This window comes from Sander vitreus, chromosome 21 (genome assembly GCF_031162955.1).
Source record: "Sander vitreus isolate 19-12246 chromosome 21, sanVit1, whole genome shotgun sequence".
Classification (NCBI taxonomy): domain Eukaryota; kingdom Metazoa; phylum Chordata; class Actinopteri; order Perciformes; family Percidae; genus Sander; species Sander vitreus.
In genome coordinates this window covers 12695318-12710977 of record NC_135875.1, presented here as the reverse complement: position 1 = coordinate 12710977, position 15660 = coordinate 12695318, and the positions used below count along the sequence as shown (strand labels likewise).

At 39.9% G+C, this 15660-nt stretch overlaps 1 protein-coding gene across 3 annotated transcripts in view; it reads right to left on the bottom strand.

Moving 5' to 3' along the window:
- Positions 1–15660, bottom strand: part of nrg3b (neuregulin 3b) — a 205493-nt gene that overhangs the window by 33610 nt on the left and 156223 nt on the right. The gene's annotated exons all lie outside the window — the stretch shown is intronic.

Below are 15660 nucleotides of genomic sequence, written 5' to 3'. Positions count from 1 at the left end.
TCTGCCCTACATCACAATGTCTATCCTTGGATGTGAGCAGAGACACCTGGTTAGTATTCTGAATAAGAAACCCAAAGGCAGAATGCCTGTCTGGCTTTCTGTTTACGTCTGGGTTTGCTTTCTGTTTGTCGAGTCTCCATCTCTCCCCTCATACCATCTTTGTAACATTGAAACAAGCTCAGCCATCCCTCAATGAGATGCTAACAATGCTTTGGAAATGTGGTTGTGCGAACATGGCGTTGAATGGACGATAAACAATGTGAGATAATGACGTGCTTTGAGTATGTGTTTGGGTGTGTATCTTCAATGAGGCAAATGGGGGAACAAGAGCTTGTATTTATGTACAGTATGTATGCACGTCGGTGTGTTTCATTAGGGGTAAATCTCTCAAAGAGAACCCAGATGTGTGTTTGTGGATCGGGGCACATGTGACAGCTTCCTCAAGTGTGTTTGTCTATATCGTGCAGCAGCTGTGTGTAATATGTATGAGTAGTAGCTATAGACTCAAAACATGTTTTCCCCACTGCCCCGGAGCTTTCTGTGACTACCCAGCTGCTTTTAACACATGTTCAAGTCACAGAGAAAACACACCACTGAGTCTGTAGGATGACGGAGGGGTGGGGAGCGCTGCCTCATGACTAATCGCCACCCTGCCTGTTAATTAGTGTGAAGAAAAATAGAGGAACGTTTGAGTGCAAGGGGAGGGAAACAAGGTTCAAGGAGGAGAGAAGGGATGGGAATGTGATCATGTCAACCAAACTTTCCATTTAATCCCTGACGCCCATGCATATTAGCTTCCACATGTCCTATAAAACTACATTTGAGCGAAAACTGGTGAGGCAGAGGGGAAGTACCATGGCGTACATGGTGAGAACTGCCTTTGGATGCACAATATCTGGTGGCCATTGATAATTATAACAAGATAAATTGTGAAACACGGAATTCAAAAGGGGATTAATCCCTCACTTTTACCAGCATCTGTTGACAACCATTTGCAATGACATGGGCAATTCTGTTACACAGCTTATGGTGATATAATACAGTCAGCGTCTTACAAAAAAGTTGTGTAATTTAAGCAAAAGTTTATTCTTGACATTGGCAACAGTGGTTCCAGTTTCAAATTCTGAGCAACAGTTTGACATTTTAGGGAATACAGTTCTTCACTTTCTTGCCAAGAATTAGATGAGAAGCTCAATGCCATTAACAAATTAGTGCGGTAAATAATGTAGGAAGCAAAGACTTAGCTTAGCCTAGCATAAATATTTAAAACAGGGGAAAACAGTGCCCATCCAAGAAATATTTGCAAACATACAACCCCCCCCACAAAGCAAAAACTTGGAGCTTTTATGCTTAGGTTTAAAGGCAATAAACGAACAAGATATAATGTGTTAGTGAGCTTTAAGCTGATTTTGTTCCCTTTGGACAGAGCCAAGCAAGCGGTTTCTCACTGTTTCTATTCTTTATGTTGAGCTTGACATGATAGTGGTATCAATCTTCTCATCTAACTTTTGGCAAGAAAGCATGGACTTCTCGTCCATGCTGGCTTAAAAGCTGAGGTTCAAAGTTCACTTGTGACCTTAGAGATTAGTTAGATACAAAAATGTAGTTATTGAATGAGTCACCAAACAAAACTGGTATACTGTGCAAGCATTAACACTTAAGTTAGCAGCCAGCTAGCTATGAAGGGTTAAGGTTATAAGGTTAGGTTAAAAGACCGGGTTAGGGTTACATCTCTACACTTATAAAGGGAGTCACGTCTTCATGTATAATATAATTATAAAGTAGATTATTGTTGCGTTTGGCCTCATTTGTCATTTATTCATGACAACTGCATCTGCTGATGAAGATCATGTGATTGAAAGCTCCAGAACATAAATGGACCTTGATTTGTCAATTGAGATATTTATCTTATCACATAAGCAATCCATTCAGAAGCATCATCTTTTTGTTGTATGCGTATGTAAACCTTTGAAGGGTCAAAGAATACACATGTTGCATGTGCTTTGGCCAAATGTTTAAAACACTAATATTGAATTAAAACACATTTAAGAAGGGCCTACTATATTTTACTTCATACATTTTTTTAAATGTAATATAGCAATTTTAGTTTTTCTATGGTGGCGATATTCTGAGGTACAGTTAGCTGAAATTTTTCTGATTGAAGGCGATTGGTTTTCTAAGGAGTCATGTAGCTGGTAAGTCCATCTTTGATTATTGTCACGGTTGAGGGGAGCAGGGGAACCCAAATGCAGGAAACTAGACAACAGGACTCTTTATTACAGGTTTAGCGCAGGCAAGGTAAACCGGGTCTCAACATGAGCAAGGATCCAACAAAGACTGACCTGAAAGCCATGACTTAAATACAATCTAAGGAGGGGATGAAGTGCAGCTGGAGAGATGGGCGGAGAAACTCAGATGAGAGGAATGAGGTGATAATGCATGAACACAAGTGTTGTGGTAAAGAAGAGGGAAATCACAAAGACTGGAAGTAAAACGAGACACATAAGGAGAGTGACGTTACAAAATAAAACAGGAAACAGACTAAAGCAAAACCCCAAGACCATGACGATTAGAACGTTTGGCATCCTGTAGAGCTCAAAATTAGGGTTAATACCACTTTAAAATGAAGGTGTAAGCACAATCACAGCCTCACTCTCAATATGAAAAGCTTGAAAAGCTTTTCTTGATTTACCTATATGACTGGGCTTTATGACTAAAGCTGGCTAACCCTGAACTGCACAACATTGCTATCAACAGCTTGTTAGTTCTGTTTGCCAAAATAAGATGAATAACTTCTCCTGCTGGCATAAATGCATTACTTACTACTAAACCTACGAAGAAGAGACACTGCATGCTTCTAAAATTGGCACTTGATCTCATCTACGCATGATTGGAAAGTTAACAGGAAGTATCTACAAATAACTTGAAACACAGATAATGTTGGACTGAATCCATTTTCCCTTAATTACCTGACTTCTTGGAAACAACTTTCTTCAGTCTCACTATCAAAGGCAATCATTATTTGGCAGCAGGGGTTCTTGCCACACTCAATAGACACATTTATCACACTGAACCGAGTCTTTTGACTCACTGCCACATCTCATACTGCACACCAACTGGTGCAGTTGATGTTGTTAAGTATTACTGAATTGGGCGTTACCCCTAATCTCCATAACTTGACCTACAAGTCATGCATGATAAAATCAAGATTTGCATATGCATGGACAGAACAGATGCAATATGGCATTATTTTAATTGCTAAATATTCAGTCAATTCACTGTGTGGGGATTGTGAAAACTGTGGTATTGTAATACCACAGATATAGCACCTGCTGCAGTCGGTGATACCCACCCATTTTGTCAAGTGTATAAATACAGCATAGGAGGAGGTGAGGGCACACAGTTGATTTAAGCTGCATTTGCTTTCCACCGCAGCCTAATTTTTACCACTGGGAAGGTCGGGATGACTAACGAAAATACATTTTTTTATGAGCAGAAAAGACCTCCAGTGAACTAATTTCCTTTATAATAAGACACACACACACACACACACACACACACACACACACACACACACACACACACACACACACACAGCCACCATTTCTGCTTCACTTTCAATATCAAAGCCTAATCAGTGGCTGACACTTCTCTGAAGGTTATTGATGGGGTATGAGGAAAGAGTAGGCTATGAGTTGGTTGCAATTTGCCCAGATCGTTCTATGGTGAAAAAAAAAGAAAAAACATGATACAAGGCCAAAATGCCTCCAATAAAGACAGTCATCTGCTGTTATCGCACAAGCCATACATATCTCTATCTGTCTTTTGCAGCAGTGCAGTGGGGAAGGTACGTGAACATGATTTATACCTTGAGCGAATTTGATGGATGTCTATTACTGCGTGTGAACTGTTTACATACAAGAGTGATATGCAGCTGCCAGGATGTGTCTGTGTTCAAAGCTTTTATGGTACACCGAGAAGAAGCCTAAAATAGGTAAAGCTAGAAGGATGGCTGTCACTGAGCAACTTTTCTTTCTATTAAAATAACTGAGAATGTGTGGATATAAACATAATGCGCGTATAGCAGTTAAATAGTTGGCATCATAAATTTAGGTCCATGTAATTACTTTGATGACTGTAATGGAGAATCGATAACTAGGACTGTAACTGTAGCTAGTTGGGAATAGGTGACCACTGTGGTGCATCGGTAAGAATGCAGTCAAATGCTCTGATGTTCTTCAATAGATTTATTAGCAGATGATTGTCTGTCTTCATGAGTGTATGTGTGGTTCTACAATAAACAATAAAAAAGGGAAATATCAGCATACAAGTAAAAACAACAGTGCTGAGAGGATGCAATTAGTAAGACTAATAAATGGTAATTAGTATAACTTTTACTTCAGGTAGCTATAGCTGCTTATATCAAATAACCAAAGAATATACCAGATAACACACATCAGCAGCCTTCATACTGCTGGGTCTCAGTAACAGCAACCCAAACATAGTTCTCTACTACACAATATGGTAAACACTCCGATAATAATAGTGCAGTGTCATGTGAGTGCACACATAAGCACAATAGTAATGTAACACTAATAGTACTAGGCATTAGCATGTTAAATAGCGAAATTCATATTATTTTATATATTATTAATTTATACAGATAACATTCATATAAACCTAAGGGACCGAAAATACACATATGTAAAACATTTATACCAGTGTACTCACGTCTCTGAACGTACACATGCACAGATGGCGACACAGACGACAACGATACACCCCAGAAATATCTACCTGTGCTTCTCCCGGCCACTCTCACTACTAACTCAAAAACGAAACTTATCAGCCAGCGCAAACAGGTGTCCTCTCTGTAACCCCAAAACAAAGGCGCTGATTGGCTGATCCCCGTTACCCCGAACATAAAATAGTAAGTCCTTCTTTACAATGACAAAACAGAGCATTAATTAAGCTATTTCATTTGCTGGGGACATGAAAAGTATGATGTTAATATTTAGCGCTATACTACTGTGATTAAAATCTAGATTGTCAGTCAAGCAACTGTTTGTCTCAGATATTGTGCATGGTAATACAACTACAGTTAATTAGAGCTTCATTAGTTTTCTGACTAATGAGCCACCTTACTGTTATAGTAAATACATTGTGAATAAAGTTAAGTAAGGTTATACTGTCCTCATTCCTTTTATGAGGTTTCACTACTTTTTGGATCTGGAAATGAAAATGCATCTATAGTCGGGGCCTCAATACCATCTCCCGACGTATGTTTAACTCCCTGCGAAGTAATACAGCTTCTTCATCAACGGGGTCGTCGACAAAAGGAAATGCCATGTTTTGAGAAAAAACTAACGTTTTAGCCTATAGTCTGCCTAACACAGTTAATAAACCAACCTTGGTTTTTATTCATGCCGATAACAAACTGCACTAAAATGCGCCTGATACAGAATGAATGAATGAATGAGGAAATGAAAAAGAGCGAAGTGTCAGAGGTGGGAGACTGAGAGAAACTCGAGGTTTATTGAAGAAAACCTGCTCCCGACCAGGTCAGGTTCATAGGCTCAGTTACCATAGCAACTGACTCTGAGGTTAAGTTACCTTTCTTTCTGAAACAGAAAACCCAGAGTTTCCCTCATCTTAGGGTTAACAAACTCAGAGTTTTTACTAAACCTGCTTTCTGAAACTGGCCCTTGTTATAATTGCTGCTGCGATGTCCCCATTCTGCTGCAGGGATCATTACGTTTTCATTAGCTAAGACAGTAAACAAGGCTGCTGCAGCCAGTACATTCGTCAAGATAAACACACACTCACACAATCTCACTACCAAATGTCACTGAACTAACTAGCTAAATAAAATATTTCAAATAGGTGCATAACAAAAAAGAGCAACACAGAACACAATGTTCTGGTCTGGTGTGCCCTATCTACAATGCTCGAAATAGTCATTAAGCTCTTGGAGGATGAAGACGTCCCGGCTTGTTTGCCTTGCACATCAGCAGGGCTGAATGTGAAACTGGGAGCTGGCACTGTATCACGCAGGAGTGCACACTACATCATGACGGTGCTCCCAAGCTGCAAGTCTGTAACAGGTGCTGTTTCAAAGGACTAGAGATAACAGAGGGGAAAGAAAGGGGTTGAGGGGAGATGGACACAGTGAGAGAGGGTGGGGAGGGTGCTACTCAAGGGGATGTATTCCTCTTCATCTTCAGAGATTTCTTTTCGCTTTCCCTTTCTTGATGTGTGTTTGTGCACGCACGGGTGCACACAATTGCCAAAAATATACTGGCAGACTGGGAAATTCTATTATGTCTTGAAGAGAATAACACTTTAAGCGATGCTTAAAATAAGGATGCATTTTATTAGCAGTCTATACAGGTGAAATATTCATAAGATTTGCACTTCTAACCCTGTATAATATGAGAGTTCTGCATTGTGTACTATTAATCCCTGCTAGTAACCTTCCACTGGCTTCCCACCTTTAGTGATCCATAATTTAGAAGTGCACTGCTTGAGTACTTCCACACTAGACTAAAAGAAAAACAAACAGAAGCGAAGATTGTCTTTGCTGTTTGGAACAAAGGACATTCTCTTCTTTGTCTTCTTATCTGTAAATATAAGCACGGAGCAAATGAAACATGGCACATCAAGGGGAGATAACGTTATCATCAATCAGCTCTGTTTGTGGTGATCATCTGGTGTGTTTGCAGGAGACTTGCTAAACATCATTAATAAATGTGGGTCTGCTTCGAGGTGCCACTGCAAAAAAATCAACAGCTCATATTCCAGAGTGAAAGCCACGTAGATAACCGACTATCACTGCAGCTGTTGTTTTTTGCACGTTTCTGTTAATGATGCTATATGAGCCATGCCCCATGGCAATGAGTAATATCTTCAGGTGATATATGAATCCTAACTGACAACAACATTTTCACTGAGGTGAAACTGCATTTATTTTGGCCAATGAAAATGAAGGCCGGAGCGGTTTCTGCTTTAGGTTTGTCTTCCATTTAGCTTGCAGGGGGTGCTATTTTACATAACTCTATAATGCTCAATCATGCTTAAAGGTGCAATATGTAATACTGACAGCTAGTGTTTAAAATAGTTACTGCAGTGCAAATTCAAAATACTGGAGAGAGTCGTCTCCCCCGCCCCCTCCTCCCCAAACTCAAAGTTCATGTTAGTTGCCAGGCTGATACCGGAGCATCCACAACAATGTTGCTAGACGCTTGTCTCACATAGCCAGACATTACTTAACAGCACATCGGAGTAGCTAACATTAGATGCTGGCTATATTGACAGTCATAAATGCACGTGCTCACGCAGAACTCTGTACCCAACTGACAGACACACCTTTTCGGCTTAGAATTACTGTAGGAACCGCTAAAAACACCACAACCTTGCCGTCCTCTCTACCCAACTGACAGACAAACTTCCTCGGCTTAGCATTATGGCAGGAACCGCTAAAACACCACAACCTTGCCGTCCTCTCCACCGACGGACAGACACACTTCCTCGGCTTAGATTTACGGTGGGAACCGCTAAAAATAACACTAACGTTAGCTACCTTGCCATCCTCGCCACCCGACTGAACACACTTTAATGGCTTACAATTACGGCAACAATCGCTAAACACACTGCAAACTCACGGTCCTCTCTTCCCAATTTACAGCCCCCCTTTCTTGGCTTAAAATAACTCACCGTTGTTGGCTTCGGCCGCTGAACAGGATACACGTTGTAAACAGCTGTGGCCTGCTTGATTGGTCCTCCGGTAAGCCAGGACCAGTCGGGATCACTTTACTGGCTGTGTCTCAGTTGTTTTTGAGAGTAACCAACTCGGGTACTCTAGCTAATGTTATATAATTCAATATGAGTATATGAATGTTAAAGTGCCATAGCCGTAGCCGTGATAAATTAGCCTGAAGCTAATGCTTAGCTACCTGTTCAGGAGGAAATTTGCCAAATCTGCATCCTTGGGCTCTAAGCTGTCTCCATCTTTCAAATACAGCTCCAATATTTACCTGGGGTTTGTTTACCCGGCGTCTCTGGTCACGCAACTGTTAGAAACATGCTGTATTTTTTTAGGTCGGGTAGAATCTATCTCCGTTGATCCCGTTCGTTTGTTTGCTGCTTCCATGGCTGTACTAACATTACAGCTGTAGCGCGCTGGGTTTACGTTTTTACAGGTATATCTGGCAACCCGGCCTGGCTGACAAACTGGGCAGTTGATAACAACACACAGGCCAAAACACAAACAGAAATTCCGTCACGGAACGGAAATTTCAAAACGAGAAAATACTGGCATTAGCATTGTTGTCAGAAAAGATAATATTTCAACTTAGCATGTTTCCTTAATATCTGATGATGCATTGGGGTCATTTTTGGATTTATTACAGTAAATCTATTACATATTGGAACTTTAAGAGACAAGAAGCTGAGATACCTATACATAAGATCAACATATTTTTCTATAAAGCGGTTTCACCAGGGAGCATTACCTCAAACTGAATAAGGATGGATCTATCCCACTTGTTTTTTATTCGGTATGGTGCTCTGCTAATACCCTGGAAATACAGAGTTCTCGCGAGAGCACAATTTGGATTTGCTTGGCGAGTCACTCTGGCATTCAGTAATGATGCTCATTAACTATGCCCTTGTAGCCGTGCTGCACCAATCACATCGGTGTATCAGATATAGGCGGGCCAGAAGCGAGCTAAACAGATGACGACAGTTTAATCTACCAGCTTCGCTGGTAGTTAAGCGTATGGGGCTCTGGATACGTCACCCCGAGTATTGTTGTGATTGGTCGTAGTGTTAGCCAATTGCGTGCAGTGAGATTTTCAAATGCATTCTTGGTGCCGTCCCTCGAGTTAGGCCATTTTCATTACTCAGTGCCAGAACCTTATCTTTCGGATTTGGGTCTGGACTTCCAGGCTATTCTGTTAATACCAATAAGGAAGAATTTGGGTCCAGGGGATACAGATACAGGCTTTACAACTTCACGTTAATTTAGATTTCCATGTTTTATCTTTAATCAAAAAAATTACTCAAAGCAGTGGTTTTATTGTCCATAGTTATGGTTCTGTGTGTTAATCTAATAATAGTCTCGCATTGCCAGACATTCCTCCACAGCACTGCGGAGGAGGGTCTGGCTAGTTCACACAACATTCCAGGATGGCAGAAAAACGTGCTCTGGTTTATTGGCATTTCTTTAAACCAATCACAATCATCTTGCGTGGTGCTAAGCGCCAGACGGAGCCATGGTCCCGCTGCAAAATAGCCTCGGGAAGGAACTTGTTTTGGTGGAACGTGTACGTTTAAAGTTTGTTTTAGTCGCGCAACAGAAAACTCAGATTCAACAGTCAAGCTAGCTGTCTGGATTTACCCTGCAGAGACCAGAGGAGCAGTTAACCATAGTCCTTTTAATTCGACCGGAGTTTAAAATTACAACACAAAGAAAGCGGAAGGTAAAAGACAGCTGGCCGAAAAAAATGACATCTGGCGGAATTTCAGAAGTGGAATGTTGTGGATGTAGACTAATCTAATGATGTCTTGTTTGAGGCTAAGGCATTGCTATGCTAACACAGTTGATATTCACTGTTCTTGTTTATATTGTACATGTACATGTTTCCAAGATGATGATGCAGTTATTTCTCTTCATGATGAGATGAAGAGAAATAACTGCCTGAATATTTTGACCGAGATCACCCTAAAAATCATAAAGCTTATGAGAGCCGTCAAAACTAGGGATACACCGATATGAAAACTTTGGCCGACACTGATAACTGTTAGCATTGCCGTTATGGCCAATAACCGATATTTACCAATGTTGATATGGTCTGTATAAAACAAGTTTCTATGATAATCGTATTTTATACATACTGAAAAACGTGTAAATGTAATGTCTTTTTTTTTTTTGCTAAACATTTAGAAAAGCCCATAAATCATACATTTACTGCATTGTTTCCTCTCAACAGGGCCACCGTGAAAAAACGCATGTAATTATAAATGATCAAAAAAAGAAGAAAGAAAAGAAAAGGATAAAAAAATAAAATATCCTGTTTAGGTTTTAGGACTAATAACAGCTTTTCCTGGGTTGGCGAGGGAGAGATCACTAAAGCATAACTTGGGAGAAATAATAAAATAAGAATAGCTGGTTCACCTTAAAGCCAGCCCACCTTAACTTAATGAGCCTGAGCTGAAGTTGTCGCTAGTTCCGTGGCTAACAACCTTCACTTTAACCAGCAGGTAGCATGCGAGACACGGGAGCTTGGCTTAGGTCTTGAGGAGTACTAGCATTTATTCACCAACAGATTGCTAATTTCATATTCACCGACACACACACTTCCCTGCCTTTTTTTTCTCTCTCTCTCTCCACCGCACACTTGCTAACGTGTGGGCTTCAGCTGCCACTGTTACTTGCTCGTAGGTTGCTCCTGATATTGTTTGTGAAATTTAGGATGGCGGTTCTTCATATGAGTGATCAAATTTGTTGAAGGATTTGACACGGAATCTTCGACCTTGCAAGTATTGCATACTGCAATTTGCGAGAATTCTCTTTTAACTGTGAAAAACATCCCGACCACGGACATTGATTCATCTCTAGCATGTAAATCTTATGCTGCGTCACAAACTGTGTGGCCAAAAAAACACCCACCCACACCCACACACACACACCAGCGCTGCCCTGACACACACAACTGCAGCTAGAAGGAAGTAATTGTTGGTTGTTCACATTGGACCAGTTTTGCTCATCGAACCGATGCCAATGAATACAAAAAATGACTAACATTGGCCGATACCGATATGATTGCCAATATATCGTGCATCCATAGTCAAAACAATATCTTCCTGAATCACCCGAAATATTTCTGTGACTTCTATTATTCATTAGACCTCTCCTTTTGGAATTGACAGCCAGCCCTAGGCAGACACAACACAGACTGTTGGATGCCTCCACAGTGACGCAGTACATTACGAATTTAGAAAGGGATGTTTGAGCTGTACCTTAAGAGAACACAATTAATGGTGTGTAAAAGCGTATCCTCTTTGATATCATCTACATGCCCCTTTAAGACAGGTGCCAATGAAAAAGTAATGAAGTTCAACTGTGTTGTTTGGAACCTGGACAATAAATAGAAAATAAAGTTCTAACATGAGTCATTACTTGTGAGTGATTGAGTTAAATTTTTATTTGCGAACAGCCTGTTTAACTCAAAGTTACTATTGGTGCCAAGAATTGCAGTAGGTGCAGCACATGACATCACCACAGCGGGCGCGAGAGTGACCTGAATAATTCACCTCCCACTAGCAATGGGTAAGTGAAGATGTATGTAACATCATAGTCTTGTCTGCGCACATTGTATAAATGGGGGATTGTGTCTTTGAGATGGTGATCCTCTCAGATCACTTGCATGTTACATAGATGAAACATGACGTGAGTGCATTCATATTGTGAATGGATTTAAAAGGTGATACAGAGCTGAAAGAAAACACAATCTACATCCATTTGCTTTACATGCTTTCAAATATTGTTACATGCTTTCAAATATTTTTAAGTGGAAAATCACCTGTCTGAAAAACAAATCTGTATCTCTATATATGTGAAATCATCTCAGAAAGTAATTTGTACAAAGTAAAAAAAAATTAAAAAAAAACACTTGTCGTTTATATAAGCATGAAATGGTGCTCATCATTTGCTTATGAAATCTCTGTCACCGTATCAGCCTTTATTAATGTCAATTTCCCTGCATTTTCTTACAGTATGAACAGTAATGGTGCCGTGGACAGATAACTGAGAAGAAATGACCTTTATCTAAACAAGTGCTTCAGTTTGTAAATAAGTGTAGCATTAAATGCAGACGTCTCTTGAATATCATAGGGCGAGAGAGATGTTTTGCTGTAGACTGGCAATTTAATATTAAAGGAGAAGGCAATGCCATTAAAACATGATTATACTGTGATTACAGGATGAAAGAGTGTGGGGAGGGAACATTTTTTTTTACAGTACACTTGACTAACACTTGACACAAAGTATCAACACTACTGAAAACACTGTCATTATCTGTCTTATCAGGAGCAATAACATCCACCTCCGGCATGCCACCTTATTTCAGAGTTTATCTTTGCTTTATACAAGACTCACAATAACCCATGGCTGGTTCATCTATCCTCCGTCTTCCCACAACTACATTACAGTAAATATCTTTGGGATTTGTGCTGTTGGTCGGACAAAACAAACGATGAATGAGAAACTGTGGTGGGCATTTCTTAATATATTATCAAACAACTAAACAATTAATTAAGGAAGTAGTCAGTCATATCCCAAACCTCTCCTGCATGTTTGCGAGCGCTCCCCGCTCCACCACAGCTGACTTCAATGATCAGCTCGTTACCGAGCAGGACTTCCTAACGAGTTGATTGTTTAAATCAGGTGTGTTGGAGCAGGGAGAGCTCTAACACATGTAGGACAGGTGAGGTTCTGGGAATTGCTTAGCACATTAACTGAAATGCTATATAAAATATTATAAAATACATAAGACCAAATTATTTACATGTTTTTTTGACACTTGTTTAATTTTAATGTCATCATGATATGATTGCACACAAAATGAACAGTGAAACTATCTCGACCTCACCAAGTTTAATGATATACTACTAATCATAATGATAATAATGTTGTTTATTTATAAAGCATTTAACAAAATGTAGGATTATGTAAGGATATATTTTTACCATTGTATAAATCTCTGGTAAGATCCCATCTTGAATATACTATCTTAGAGAAGAGCTACTAAATTAATCCCAGGAAGGAAAAAGATGTCTTATGAATAAAGATTGAGAAAATTAAGTTTACAGACTCTCGTATACAGGAGATACAGAGGAGATATGATTCAGGTGTATGGAATATATGATGTAACTGTTTTGCCTATCTTTCAGTTTTGGAGCAATAGGTATGAGTTACGAGGGAATTCTTTAAAACTTTACCCTAGTTTTAAAAGAGAAACAATTTCTTCACACTCGGTGTGGTAAAAGAATGGAACAAGCTTCCAGAAGAAGTTGTGCGTTCCCATTCAGTTAACTCTTTTACGAAAAGGTTAGATACATTTTGTCTGTCAAAAGATGTAATGTACAACTATAAAGCTTGTTTGTAATTTATTTCAATACATTACAAAACCTTTTTGAGATATGTAGCTCAGCGTAAATTCTGTCAGGGAGACTTCTATTACGTTGTCTCTCTTCTCTTTAACTGATCAGCTGGGCAGTGGGTGTTACGGTTCTGTATACCAATTAGAGTAGGCACTTATGTTCTAACCAATCACAGCATACTACCATGTTTTAAATCTGTTCTCTCTCCTGCTTCTGTCAGTTGTATTTTCAGACGAGAGTGTGACCCGCCTCCTCCCCTTCTACCTCCAGGCATTTTCAACGGCGTTCTCGGTCTTCTCCAGGCTGATGGCTCGTTTTTACGTCTTCGGATTTTTCTCACCACCACCAGAAAAAAATTTAATTATTAAATTAAATCCTTCCTCTGTCGTGAGAACTTGGAGACTGTTATTCATGCTCTTATTTCGTTTCGTATTGACTACTGCAATTCCTTGTATTCTGGGATTTGCCAATCATCTTTATCACGCCTGCAGCTTGTCCAGAATGCGGCTGCTAGATTGTTGACTGGTACCAGAAGGGGGGACCATATCTCCCAGATATTGGCTTCTCTTCACTGGTTACCGGTCAAATATAGAATCGATTTTTAAGGTAATGTTACTTGTTTTTAAGGCATTACATGGATTGGCCCCTTTATATATTGCTGATACTGCTGATACCCTACATCACTCCTCCAGGATCCTAAGCTTGTCTAATCAGTTTGTTTTAGCTATTCCACAGTCTCAGATGAAAACAAAGGGTGATCGTGCCTTCTCGGTTGTGGCCCCGAGACTCTGGAACAAATTTCCCATTCATATTAGGTCCTCCCCTACTGCTTTAAGTCTCATCTTAAAACACATTTTTATTCTTTGGCGTATGATTTAGTATAGGGACATTTGTATGTTGTTTGTATGATGTTCATTGTGTGTATGTTTTTATCGTCTTCCTTTGTTTTTATAACATAATATAACTTTGTACAGCACTTTGTTCAGTCTAGGTTGGTTTTAAATGAAAAATAAAAATATAATAAATTGACTTGACTCGACTATCATACGCACACATGAATGCTCTCAAGAGCTGCATGAAAATACTATAATGCGCACACAATTATGTTGTGGTGTACTCCACAACAAAGATATTCCTCATGCCCATTTTTCCACTTCTTGTCTTGCCCTACATTTTTTATTTGTTTTTATTCTAAAACATTCTGCTCTGTAATGCATAACAGAGTGCAAAAGCCACGGCGCCACGTGGCTCCAGGTGTTTCCACTGATCTGCATTTATATCAGGAGCTCATCAAAGAGGTCTAGTTGGGTTAACTTTCTGTCTGCCAATAGTTGAGCTGTTGCTTTTTTTTCCCCAGGCCCACCCACTGTCGACTGTCACTGTTTTTAGCTTTTTTTAAATTGTCTTCTGTAAAGAAAGAGGACACTGTTGCCTTTTCTGCCCAATGTTTTGGATGCTGCTTACATCTGCCTCTACAACCTTAATCCTGTCTGCTACATTCAGCATGATTGAGTTTGAATCATTGCAAATGCTAATGGACTCCAAAGGACCTATACATACAGACGTAAAATGCACACACATACCCACACAAATACAAAAACCCAAACACACACACGGCAAGTGTACGATAGAGTCAAGGCAGAACTGTCTCCAAGCCAAACCCTCTGGCTAAGCTACAGTATCAGCTATAAAAGATGGATTAGGGTCCTCTATAACTACTCTCACACTGAGGCACAATGTAATAAGGTGAGTGTGTGTTTGTGTGTGCACTCGAGGAGGGAGGGAACATCTTAAAGTGACACAGCCGCTGTGCCTCCCATGTGTCGAATGTGGTATGTTTCCTCATGCAAGCTGCCTACAAGTGCGAGAGGTTTAGAGCAGTGTGCTCTGATATAGATGACTGGAACAGCTTACATTTCTCTCTAAAAGAACCCAAACAAGAGTCTGGGGGAAAAAGATATTGCTCCCATTGTGATCAATCTGACTGCCTTAGCCAACCAACCTTGAATAGATGGTCACATTTCTGTACCCTGCAGGCAGACGCCGCTACACAAAACACTGTCAAACACTGTCAAACACAATGAATGACATCTTAGCTCAGCTTGACATCAAATTGTGCATATTGTGCCCAGTGTCTTTCTAATTATTTCTATACAATATCTGCCAGTATAGTACTGGCTGAATGCATTCTAAATGCTTCCAATCACAAGTGGGTGTAGGTAAAGAACACAGTGTTTATAAGAACTGGATTTTGTTAGTTTGGTTATTACACCTGTGCTCACTAAGGTTTGTACCGAAAGTGCAAATGGAAAACACTGGCACACTCAAAAGCTATCACAAAGCCAGAGCTTTAGGGGGCGTCACAGAAGCTATAAGAGCCTTAGCAATGAGAACATTACTGAAACATGTGACAGTTTGAAACTGCCACATGCATGTATAAAAAAAAAAAACAAGTATAATCATGAACTTGTATATTTTACCACTGAAAATTCTGATTGG